The sequence below is a fragment of the Heterocephalus glaber genome, unplaced genomic scaffold, assembly GCF_053883595.1.
Source record: "Heterocephalus glaber isolate CG9 unplaced genomic scaffold, H.glaber_assembly_v1.0 deba00001523, whole genome shotgun sequence".
In the NCBI taxonomy this organism is placed as follows: Eukaryota; Metazoa; Chordata; class Mammalia; order Rodentia; family Bathyergidae; genus Heterocephalus; species Heterocephalus glaber.
In genome coordinates, this window is record NW_028258327.1 from 23,406,004 (window position 1) to 23,418,304 (window position 12,301).

At 37.3% G+C, this 12,301-nt stretch overlaps 1 long non-coding RNA gene across 1 annotated transcript in view; it reads right to left on the minus strand.

Annotated features, from left to right (window-relative positions):
- The window catches only part of LOC110344992 (uncharacterized), a 121,288-nt gene that overhangs the window by 50,911 nt on the left and 58,076 nt on the right, over positions 1-12,301 (minus strand). The window contains exon 3 of the long non-coding RNA XR_015441559.1: positions 1,845-1,918. This is a non-coding gene — a long non-coding RNA (uncharacterized LOC110344992). The remainder of the gene's footprint in view (positions 1-1,844; positions 1,919-12,301) is intronic.

The following is a 12,301-nucleotide window of genomic DNA, read 5'->3' on the forward strand; positions in this document are numbered from 1 at the left end:
CATCAATCTGGGTTGGAGGCTGTTTTCCTTTAGGGCTTGGAATATGTCACTCCAAGCTCTTCTTGCCTTGATGGTTTGTGTTGAGAAGTCTGCTGTGATTCTGATGGGCTTTCCTTTGTATGTGATTTGTTTCTTTTCTCTCACTGCTTGGAGAACATTGTTCTTCTGTTGTGTTTCTGGAATCTTAACAATTATATGCCTATGTGTAGATTCTTTTTGATCAAGGCTATTTGGAGTCCTACATGTCTCACTTATCTGTATGTCAAGCTCTTTTCCCCTGCTTAGGAAGTTTTCTGCCATTATTTCTGTGAAGAGATTTTTTATGTCATCTCCACTCTCTCTTGTTTCTTCATTGAGCCCAATCAGTCTTATGTTATTTTTTTTTGCATCATCTAGCAGCTGCTGGATTGATTTCTCATGTTCCCTTATAATTTTGAAGCAATTTTTCTTTTCCTGGTCACTAATTGCAATCTTATCTTCTATATCTGAAATTCTGTCGTCACATTGGCTCATTCTGCTGTGTAGACTTTCAACGGAGTTTTTCATGTCCTGGAAATCTATTTGCATCTGTTTTATGGATTCCATTTGTTTCTTATGTTGGGATTCCATCATGTTCCTGAGCTCCTCTCTAGATTTTTTAATCATGTCTTGCACTAGGGGCACAATTTCTCCTGTTATCTGAGAAATTATTTCTGATTTCATTTTTTCCAGATCCCCTTTTGTGGCCAGTTCAGTGGGTCCAGGTGGTTGAGTATCAGAGGGTTCCATCTCATTTCCCTTTGGGGTTGCTGTAGGTGATCTGGAAGTCTGGTTTTGAGACTTATTTACGTGCTTTCTCATTTCGACTGGGGTGGGGGCCTGTTAGCACCTGCACGGATTACCTCCTCTGAGCTGGGTGAGGTGGGATAGGGGCCAGGAGCAGCGGTAGGGATGGTGACCCAAAAGCCCTTTCCTGTGGGCTGGGAGCAGCCGGAGGGATGGTGGCCGGGAAGCCCCTTCCTCTGGACCAGGAGCAGTGGGACTCAGTACCTTGGTCTGGTGGTCTGGTGTCCTCTGTGTCTTGTAGTATGGAATCAGGTGGCTGCCTGTCTGAATCGGGGTGATTTGGTGTCTTCTTCAGGACTCAGGACCTCCGCAGGGCGTGCACAGACCCGCCTGTCTGCAGCGGGCTGATTTGGCATGTGTTCCGTGCAACTGGGGACCTCGGTAGGGTGTGGCCAGACCTGCCTGTCTTGGGCGTCTTCTGCGGGACTCAGGAACTCGGTAGAGTGTGCACAGACCTGCTGGTCTGCAGCGGGCTGATTCAGCGTGTTCTGTGTGACTCAGGACCTAGATAGGGCATGGGCAGACCTGCCTGTCTGCAGCAGGGTGATTAGGCATCTTCTCTATCAAATATTTTTAAATCCAAAAGTTTTCAAGGACATTAAACTAAAACTAATTGGTCATCTTTTGAGAATGACTGAAAACCACTTTATATAATCTTGAAAATTGAATAAGTAAAAAAATCAAATATTTATACTTGCCTCTACTTTAGGAACTGTATTACTAGATAATCAAATAGGAGATGAGAGGAAACATTGTCTTATGGAATTATACCAGCTAATAAATAAAAATGAAGCAAGAGATTATATTACCTTTTTTGCAACCCTGGTAAATTAATGTATGTGTGTTTTGAATAATAACTGTTGTAAACGTTTAAAAAGAGCAAATAACAGACATTACATGCCTCCTGATGAAAGCTTAAAGTTTTGCCAAAGGGACTGAACTTGAATCCAACTGAGTGTCTGGATCCTGCTACAAATTTGCAGGAAAGACAAAGCATAGCAAAACATATGGAACTTCACCATAAGTAGGGAGTCAGCAAAATCCACACTGTTGACTCTGGAAGGTCAAACCTTCTGGATTTTCCATAGATACACTGTAAGAAAGAGAAAGAAATGACAAAAAAACAAATACCTTGTAGATTAAAAGAGGTATAAAAGATACAGTAAGTTTTCTTTTTAATAAGCAAGACTGAACTACATAGTATTTAAGGAAATCCACTGTGAAAAATCCATAAGGAACTGCTTACTGTGCACACCAATATCACAGTACTCTGCAAGCAGGGTTCTGCTATGACTGGGACAGATTTTTGGGAGTACTTCTGGAGAGGCTGCCAATATTCACTTATTAAAATCAGCGCTGGTTAGAAAACTGCCTTATAATAATTTTCTAAACTATATATTTGTTTTGCATGTTTTTGTGTAGCTTTGTTTTATTTTACCTAAAAAGTAATAAAATATAAGCATATCTCATTTCAAATATAACTTATATATCTACATTAAAGGTACATTTTGTAGGCAGGAATACTTCTTAAATGAGTCATGTATAGTTTTCTAACCCACTACACAGGGCCTAGAGTTCTTAAAATAATATATAAAATATTCTTAATATTGAAAAACAGTGTATTAGACCTTTTTTGTTACCTTGTGGTCAGAATACAATAGATACCATTTATTAAGAATTCACCAGAGCTTGGCTGTGTGAGCAGGCAGAGCAGGTGCGGGCTAAGTGCACCCTGCTGAGTCCAGCTAGCTCTGCCCACTTTCGACCAGGAGACCAAGCCAGAGACCAAACTGGTAACCAAGCTGGTGAGGACCCCCAGGCATGTCCACCATCCTCCAGCTTGGCCGCCCTCCCCCAGATGCCACCCCCCAACCACCACCACCACCACCACCACCCACAAACACACACACACACACACACACACACACACACCCGCCTCTTGGCTGTACAGCTTCTTGGATCCACACTACAGAGGCACAGGGGGTCATAAAGGCTATTGTCCTGAGCTGCAGAAGGGAACAACAGAGAGAGGGCCTCTCTCAGCCTCCCTGATGAAGACTGAAGCCCACTGGGAAAGTGAAGAGAATCTCTGCAATAAAGGGACACCAGAGCACTGTGCTTGGTAATTTGAGGGATCATCACCTCCCATCAGAACCTGGACTATCTTCAGGAGAAAGGCAGCTGGAACCTGCAGTAGAACCTTTCAGAGTTCAACCCTGCAGGAGGTCAGGGAGCTCAGCTTGGGACTTGCAGCCAGAAATCTGCCTGAATCTCATGAGTCTGTGACTAGCTTACTGAGAGTCATTGACATAACTGCACACTGCTGCCCACGTTGTCTATTGTGACAGCAGAGACATACCCTGAAGGAGGCCCTTCGTTTTTATCTTTTACTTGTTATTTTCAAAATTACTGCTATTTATTTTGCTCTTATCTTTAATTTCTTTCTTCTTTGCTACTCTTTTAAAATTTTTACTTTTCTTTTTTCTTTCTTTTCTTTCTCCCTCTCTCTGCCTTGGTCCCTTGCTGTCCCACATTGTTCTTCATCTCCCTTTGTGTTCCTGTTCTGCTCCTAGTTCATATTTCTTCTTTATCATTCTATTCTTCTCTTTCCTTCTCTTGCCTGTGCCATCTGGCCTAACTGCCAATCTTCCCCTACCCTTTTACATACATATTCCTCCCTCCCCAACTCCTTCTAACTCCCCATCCTGAAGGGTAAAGTTGCTATAATGAAGAGTTTATTCACCATAAACATATGTTGGGTTGGTCCTTGATTTTGATTTAATTTACACAGTTAAAGGTGATAGATTAATAACTACCACAAATTGTCATTTTCTAAGAGGTACTTGATGTTATGGTGTTGCTGATTGTATCACTTGCGCTAAGGTGTTGTGATTGATCTAATCAGTTGTCCTTCCTGGTATAATGAAAATGAGACAGCCTCAGAGTCATTAGAGACTCAAAACCTAAAGACCAGCTATATCTGGAAGACACCTCTGAGAAGCAATCATTCCATAAGTGTTCTAAATACATCAGAAAGATAAGCAACTTGAAAGTATCAACCCAGGAATTAAACCAAGGACAGTACCAAAAACAAAAATAAGAAGACATTTAAGTAAGGCACAACCTCAGACTTCCAACCCACAAAAGGCAAATTCTGGGGGAAATAAGGTGGAAAAGTGTGATAATCAACCACCTGGACACCCTGAACTGATAGCACAGGAAGTAACAAAACAGATGAATGAGGCTCTAGAAAAATTCAAAACAGAAATAATTTCCCAGGTAACTACAGAGATGGTGAGCAGGGTGAAAGACATGATTACAGGCTCTAGAACAGAAACAGGTAAAAAAAATAGATGAGCTCAGAAACAAGCTGGAAGTCATGAATGCCCAGCATAAGAAAGAAATGGAAACCATGATCACCCAACATAAAAAAGAAATGGAATCCATGAAACAGATTCAAACAGATATTCAAGAGATTAAAAACTCCATTGAAAACATGCAGAGCAGATTAAGGGAATCTGAAGATAGAATATCAGATATAGAAGACAGGATTGAAGTTAAGGTCCATGAAAACAAAGATTTCTTCAAAATAGTAAGGAACCACGGAAATCAATTCAGCAGGTGCTAGATGATGCAAAGAAGAATAACATAAGACTGATAGGAGTCCACAAAAAAACAGGAGAAAGTACAATTGACACAAAAAACTGTTCACAGAAGTAATAGTAGAAAACTTCCAAGACAGAGGTGGAGAATTGGACCTACAGATAAGTGAAGCATATAAAACTCCAGCTAGCCATGATCAAAAAAATCTACACATAGACATATAATAGTCAAGATCCCAGAAAACCAACAGAGGAACAAAATCTTACAGACAGTTAGAGAAAGAAACAAATCACTTACAAAGGAAAGCCCATCAGAATCACGGCAGACTTCTCAACACAAACCCTCAAATCAAGGAGAGCCTAGAGTGAAATATTTCAAACCCAAAAAGAAAATAACTTCCTGCAAAATTATCTTTCAAAATCAATGGGGAAATTAGATACTTCCACAACAAACAACTGAGATATTTCATGAACACCAAACCAGCACACCAAACAATTGTCAGCAATATCCTAGAAAAAGACAATGAAGGTCACAACTCCATGAGGCTCAACCGAGGAAGCCACCAGGCAAGGTAAGAAACTAAAGGGAAAGGGGGAAAAAATAAGAAATAAAGGAGCCAACAAGAGCAAAACATCATGACAAGGATGAGTCAATATCTATCAATTATAACTCTCAATGCTAATGGCCTCAATTCACCAATCAAAAGAAATAGACTGGCAGAATGGATTAAGAAGCAAAATCCAGCAATATGCTGTAGACGAGAAACACACCTAACTCAAAAAGAAATTCATAAACTGAAAGTAAAAGCATGGAAAACAGTTCTCTACATGACAGGAACCCAGAAAAAAGCAGGGGTAGCAATCTTATTTGCAGATAGGGTAGATTTCAAACCAAAACTAATTAAGAGAGACAATGATGGTCACTACATCCTTGTGAAGGGAACAATCCAAGAGGAAGAGATGACAATCCTAAATATATATGCACCAAATATGAATGCTTCCAACTATACAAAACAAATATTAATGGACATGAAAAACCAAATAAGCACTAGGACAATTGTAGTGGAGGAACTCAATACCCCACTATCTCAAATAGACAGATCATCTAGACAAAAAATTAACAACAAAATTTTAGAACTGAACCAAGCTGTTGAATAAATGGACTTAATAGATGTTTACAGAGTGTTCCACCCCATAAATTCAGAATACACATTCTTTTCAGCTACACACAGGTCATTTTCCAAAATAGACCACATGCTAGCTCATAGGACATGTCTAAGTAAAAGTAAGAGAACTGAAGTTACCCCCTGTATATTATCAGACCATAATGCAATACAACTGGAGGTCAATAACATAAGAAATCACAAAACTCCCACAAACACCTGGAAATTGAATAACACCCTCTTGAACAACCAATGGGTCACAGAGGAAATTAAAGGATAAATTATATAGTTTCTACAAGTAAATGATAATGCCAAGACAACATACAGGAATCTACAGGACACAATGAAAGCAGTTCTACAAGGGAAATTCATAGCAGTGAATGCCCATATTAGGAAAACAGAGAGAACTTAGATAAATAAACTAATGCAGAACCTCAAGCTCCTAGAAAAAGAAGAGCATAACAAACCCAAAACTTGTACAAGAAAGGAAATTATAAAGATCAGAGCAGAAATCAATGCAGTGGAGACTAAGAGAATGATACAAAACATTAATGAATCAAAGGGTTGGTTTTTCAAAAGAATAAATAAAATCAATAAACCGTTAGCCAACCATATCAAAAAAAAAGAAAGAAAAGGCTAAAATCCATCCAATTAAGAATGAAAAAGGGGAAGTAAAGACAGACCCAGCAGAACCCCAGATGATCATCAATATCTACTTCCAGTACCTGTACTCTAATAAAATGGAAAACACAGAAGAAATGGACAGATTCCTAGATACATATGAATTACCAAAGTTAAATGAAGAAGATATAGAAATTCTAAACATCCCAATTACAATGAGTGAAATTGAAAATGTAATAAAAAATTTACCAACAAAGAAAAGCCCAGGTCCTGATGGCTTCACTGCTGAATTCTACAAGACATTTAAAGAAGAACTATTGACATTATGCTTTAAACTCATCAAGGAAATTGAAAGGTAAGCAAGGCTTCCAAATTCCTTCCTGGAAGCAAGTGTTACTTTGATTCCAAAACCAGGGAAAGACCCAACCCAAAAAGAGAACTACAGGCCAATCTCCCTAATGAACATAGATGTAAAAATCCTCAACAAGATACTGGCAAATAGAATATAGACGGTCATCAAGAAGATCATACACCCTGACCAAGTCGGATTTATCCCAGGGATGCAAGGATGGTTCAACATTCGTAAATCAATAAATGTAATACACTATATCAACAGAGTCAAGGACAAAACCCATATGATTATCTCAATAGATGCATAAAAGGCATTTGACAAAACCCAATACCCATTCATGATAAAAACGCTACAGAAAATTGGAATAGAAGGTCTTTATCTCAATGTGATTAAGGCTGTTTATGAAAAACCAAAAGCCAACATCATACTAAATAATCAAAACCTGAAAACTTTCATGCTAAAATTAGGAACAAGACAAGGATGCCCACTGTCACCACTCCTGTTCAATATAGTTCTGGAAACATTAACCACAGCAATTAGAAAAGAGAAAGAAATAAAAGGAATAAAGATAGGAAAGGAAGAAGTGAAACTGTCATTATTTGCTGATGATATGATACTTTACATAGAAGACCCAAAAAACTCGGTCAAAAGTCTTCTAGATCTAATTGACAGATTCAGCAGAGTAGCTGAATATAAGGTCAACACTCAAAAAACAATAGTCTTCTTATAGCAGACTTACAGAGAGAGAAATTTGGGAAACAATTCCTTTTACAATAGCATCCAAAAAAATGAAATATCTAGGAATCAACCTAACAAAGGAAGCAAAAGACCTCTACACTGAAAACTACAGCACTCTGAAAAAGGAGGTCAAGGAGGATATAAGAAAATGAAAAGAAATCCCTTGTTCCTGGGTAGGAAGAACCAATATAGTGAAAATGGCCATACTTCCAAAACTACTATATAGATTCAATGCAATGCCAACTGAAATTCCAAAAATATACTTCACAGAACTAGAGAAAACAATTCAAAAATTCATTTGGAACCAGAAGAGACCTAGAATAGCAAAACCAATTCTAGGCAACAGAGACATGGCTGGGAGTATCACAATCCCCAACTTGAAACTATACTACAAAGCTACTGTGATCAAAACACCATGGTACTGGTAAAGAAACAGACCCGAGAATCAGTGGAAAAGATTAGAAGATGCACACACAACTCAAGACATACTCAGCCACCTCATCTTTGACAAAGGAGCCAACCACCTTCATTGGAGGAAAGATAGCCTACTTAATAAATAATGTTGGAAAAACTGGATTTCAACCTGCCAAAGATGAAAACTAGACCCATACCTATTACCATCCACTGAACTAAGATCAAAGTGGATTAAAGATCTAAATATTAAGACAACACACTAAACTTGCTGGAACATAAGTTAGGTAGAACTGTTGAAGACATTGGCACAGGAAAAGACTTTATGAACAAAACCTCAGTAGCATGGGAACTAGCACAAAAAATCAACAACTGGGATCTCATCTTATGAAAAAGCTTCTGCACTGCAAAAGAAACCAACAGAGCTAACAGACAACCTACAATCTGGGGAAAAAATTTTAGCAGCTGTACCTCAGACAAAGTTCTATTATCTAGAATATATAAAGAATTGAAAAAAATCAGACCCCCAAATTCAAAGACCCAATTCAAAAATGGGCATCTGAAATGAACAGACATTTCTCAGACAAAGAAGTAAAAGCAGCAAATAAATACATGAAAAAGTGTTCAACATCACAGGTCATTTGAGAGATGCAGATGAAAACAACACTGAGATTCTACCTTACCCCAGAAAGAATGGCTGCTATCAAGAAATCAGCCAATAACAAATGCTGGCAGGATGTGGGGAAAAAGGAACCCTTCCCCACTGCTGGTGGGAGTGTAGACTGGTGCAACCACTGTGGAAATCAGTATGGAGATACCTCAAAGAACTAGGACTAGAAGTCCCATTTGACCCAGCTATTCCCCTGCTGGGTATCTCCTCAAAAGAATTAAAAGTATCATATCACAGTGATATATGTGCACCCATATTTATACAGTTTGTAATAGCTAAAGCTTGGAAACACCCCAAGTGCCAATCAACTAGAAACTGGATAAAGATAATGTGGGGTTATTTTATAAAGTGGAGTATTACTCAGCCATAAAGAATGAGAAACTAGAGACATTTATAGCTACATGGATGCATATTGACGCCATACTCATAAGTGAAATAAATAGGATGCACATGTGTAAATACCAAATAGTTTCTCTAGTGTGAGAAAATGAAAGTGTAAATAAGGATTAAAATGATTAAAACGAATAATTGATAATTTGAAATAGAAAAAGGTCCAAAGGTATAGGGGTGGTGGGAAGGGGAGGGGAAAGGAAAGAAGGGAAAGGAAAAATTATGAGAAAGAAAAAAATGGAAACCAAATCTATGTAAATAGGGAAGGGTGGAGGGGGTGAAGGGCACACAGGTAATGGGGAAAAAAATAAGAACCAAGATACATCATGTACAGGTACAAGCACCCAACGGTAGATGTAAATGTATTGTATACCTAATATGTACCAATAAAAGAATTTTTAAAAAAAGAATTCACCATATAGTAGGTACTGTGCCAAATACTTTACATGAATTGTCTCAATTAATCCTCCGTATGACCTTGAAAATAGTGTAATTATACTAAGGACTATTTCAGGTAAGGAGACTGAAGCTTAGAAAAGTTTAGTCCTATGCCTTAGGTCCCCTAACTCCAGTGACACATCTAGAATTTGAACCTAAAAGTAGGATTTTAGAGTTAAGTTTTTACCTCCAAAACTGATGTTCAATAAATACTGCCTAATAGTTTTTATAAAAGTAAAACATATCTTTTTTTTCTTGACTACTTACTTTCTGTTCATTGCATCATTCTAGACAAAAAAATCAATTGTTTGTAGTTGACTGAATAAATTATACCAAATTAATATAAACATTGTATTATATCACATTAATCTGACAATACATTAAATCAACATTTGGTAATTTTTGAGAAGAACCATAATTCCCACATACAGTGAGTATTTAGGTCTGGCAGTCAAAAAACAGAAAAGAAAGAAACTCCATTCCCAAATTTATGAATCTTGGGGGTCATTTATTTTCCAACAGCCTGCTTCCTCACCAGCTGTTTAAATTTCCCAGTGACTCTCTCAACTGATACTAAATAAGCAATATGATATCATACAGTGATCAGAAGAACCAATGACCATGTTGATCATTAAAGGAAATTTAAATGGTAAAAAATTAATAAAATATTGTTCTGCTTTGGTTCCATTTTATACATTGTTTCAGTGTTAATATCAATCTTTGACACAAAAGGTTTTCACAGTTTCAGATTATGGAGGTGTATAGGAAATCAGTATTGCATAGGAAAATTAATGTAATTATTTTATGAAATTAATGAACATAACACTTTTGAGTGGGAGCATATTAAAAAGTTGTTATACTCAAAACAACACCATTCATTCAATTTACCCTTATGTGTTCCAAGAACAACTCATACAGACAAAATTACTGAATTAGGAATAACCACAGAGGCATGAAGACTGCTGAAATATTTTGATTTGCTGGTGCCTAAAGATAGAGTTAACAACATTACTGCAAAAGGTAACTCAAGGACTTATGAATGTCAATCCAACTTCTTCATTTAACAAACATCTGATGCTTTGTCTAGTTATGTTAAAGAGGGAGAGTAAGAGAGAAAAGTCAGTGATAAGAAAAATTTCACTCCAATAAAAGCCATAATTGAAATTGTGGGTCAAACTGCAATATCTGAATTTCAATACAATGTATTACTTTAATAAAATAGCACACAAATACTACATTTCAGAATCTCAGTTAATTTTAAGGGCACTTAGAAATTATACACTTAAACTTTGATTTTTTATTTTAAAATGGGGTCTCACTGCGTAGTTTAGGCTGGCCTTGCACTCACTACATACCCCAGGCTGGCCTCAAACTCAGAGATCCTCCTGCCTCAGACTCCCAAGTGCTGGGATTACAAGCATGTGCCACCATGCCTGGCTATACAGTTAAACTTTGAAATCCACATAAGTATCAAATGGTCTTTATTTCACAATGAAGTGGTTATAGTTACCTTATCTGTTTGGTATGCTTTTCAAATGTTATTACTAATTTCATTAGAAACAAATTTGTTGCTATTACTTCTACTGGGTTATAACCACTAATGCTGTGTGAATTTTGTTACTGCTACTATTTCCAGATTCTGGAGTAGTTTAAAAATGTACTTATCTGAAAATATCAATCTACCCATCTGTTATCCCTTTTTCTTTGATTCTCTTTTCTTTTTTCTCTTTCTTTTTTTCTTTTCATCTACTAAACAATAATTATCAACTGCTTATAGTGTCCTAAAACCTACATTAGATAGACACAACATGGGCTTGTGTCCTCCTTATGTCTAGAAAGACAGAAAAACAAATACCCAGGTGACTATCCTAAAATATAATACTTGCAAAATAAGACTAAACACTAGGCAGCCTAGGAGCTTGAGGACTGGCAGGTGACACGGAGAGCAATACTTTGAACATCAGCGTGACCAACAATGAGGAAAACTGCTCCAAAGCCAGAAAGTAGAATCAAATTTTTTTTCCATAAGATTGTCTGCAGCCAGACATGTTTCCTTCCAAAGCCCCTGACTCATTGCTCTCCTGAGCTTGTCTTCCCTATTTAAAGCACCACTTCAAAAAATGTTGCCCTTAACGCTCTAAGATCAGGAAATTGACAACTCACAAAGCAGTCTGCTGGCACCAGTGCTCAAAGGAACAGGCCCTAAAAGCAGAGGCTCTATTTGTTAGCCCAAACACAACTTTGTTATAATCCCTCTTTGCCTTCTGTGCTTCTGTAATACAGCCCTTCTTCGATTACAAAACACTTTGAAGATCACACCTTCTCCCATTACTTGTCTTCCACATAAAATGCCCACAGATGTGAGACTGTTAGAATGTGTGAGAACTGCAGTTGATAACTTATAAACCAATACTTTCTCTGGTTTGAAATGTTAGGATTCAGTGACCTGAGAAGGCCTATTGCTGCAGGAGCAGCCCCTACTGACTACAAGAAGTATTGTAAAAGGGAGTGAAAAGCCGACAGGCCTGATAGCAACACTCAACACTTACTATCTAATGATAAGCCATTATTGACTGACGTTCTATGATTGACATAAGGGGACTGAGATTACACATTCAAGTGGTCAAAGTAATTGTCTTTTTTAATTTTAAAATTAATACATTTAACAATTCAACCTCTTCTAGAACAATAAAAACAAAAGGAATTGTGGCCTTAACATCTTGGAGATGTTCTGATTTTTTTATTTTGTTTTGTTGTTGTATCTTCTCTCAATGTGGTCAAATCAGTTTGTGTAATGGAATGTAACAAGAATGGAATGACACACACAAAGAAACGCCTAAAGAGACCTTGTTCTTGCATGAGGACATATGATAATGTAAAATTGGCAATTTTCCCGAATATGTCTATAGATTCAGCATAGTATTAATCAGAACACAAATAAAATTCCTTAATAAATATAAGTTGATTCTTAAATTCATCTGTAAAAGGATACACAAGGTATATTTTATCTGATATACCAAATGTCAAACACAATATAAAATTACAGTAACCAAAACATTACGGTACTAGCAAAGTAAATGTACTAAAACAG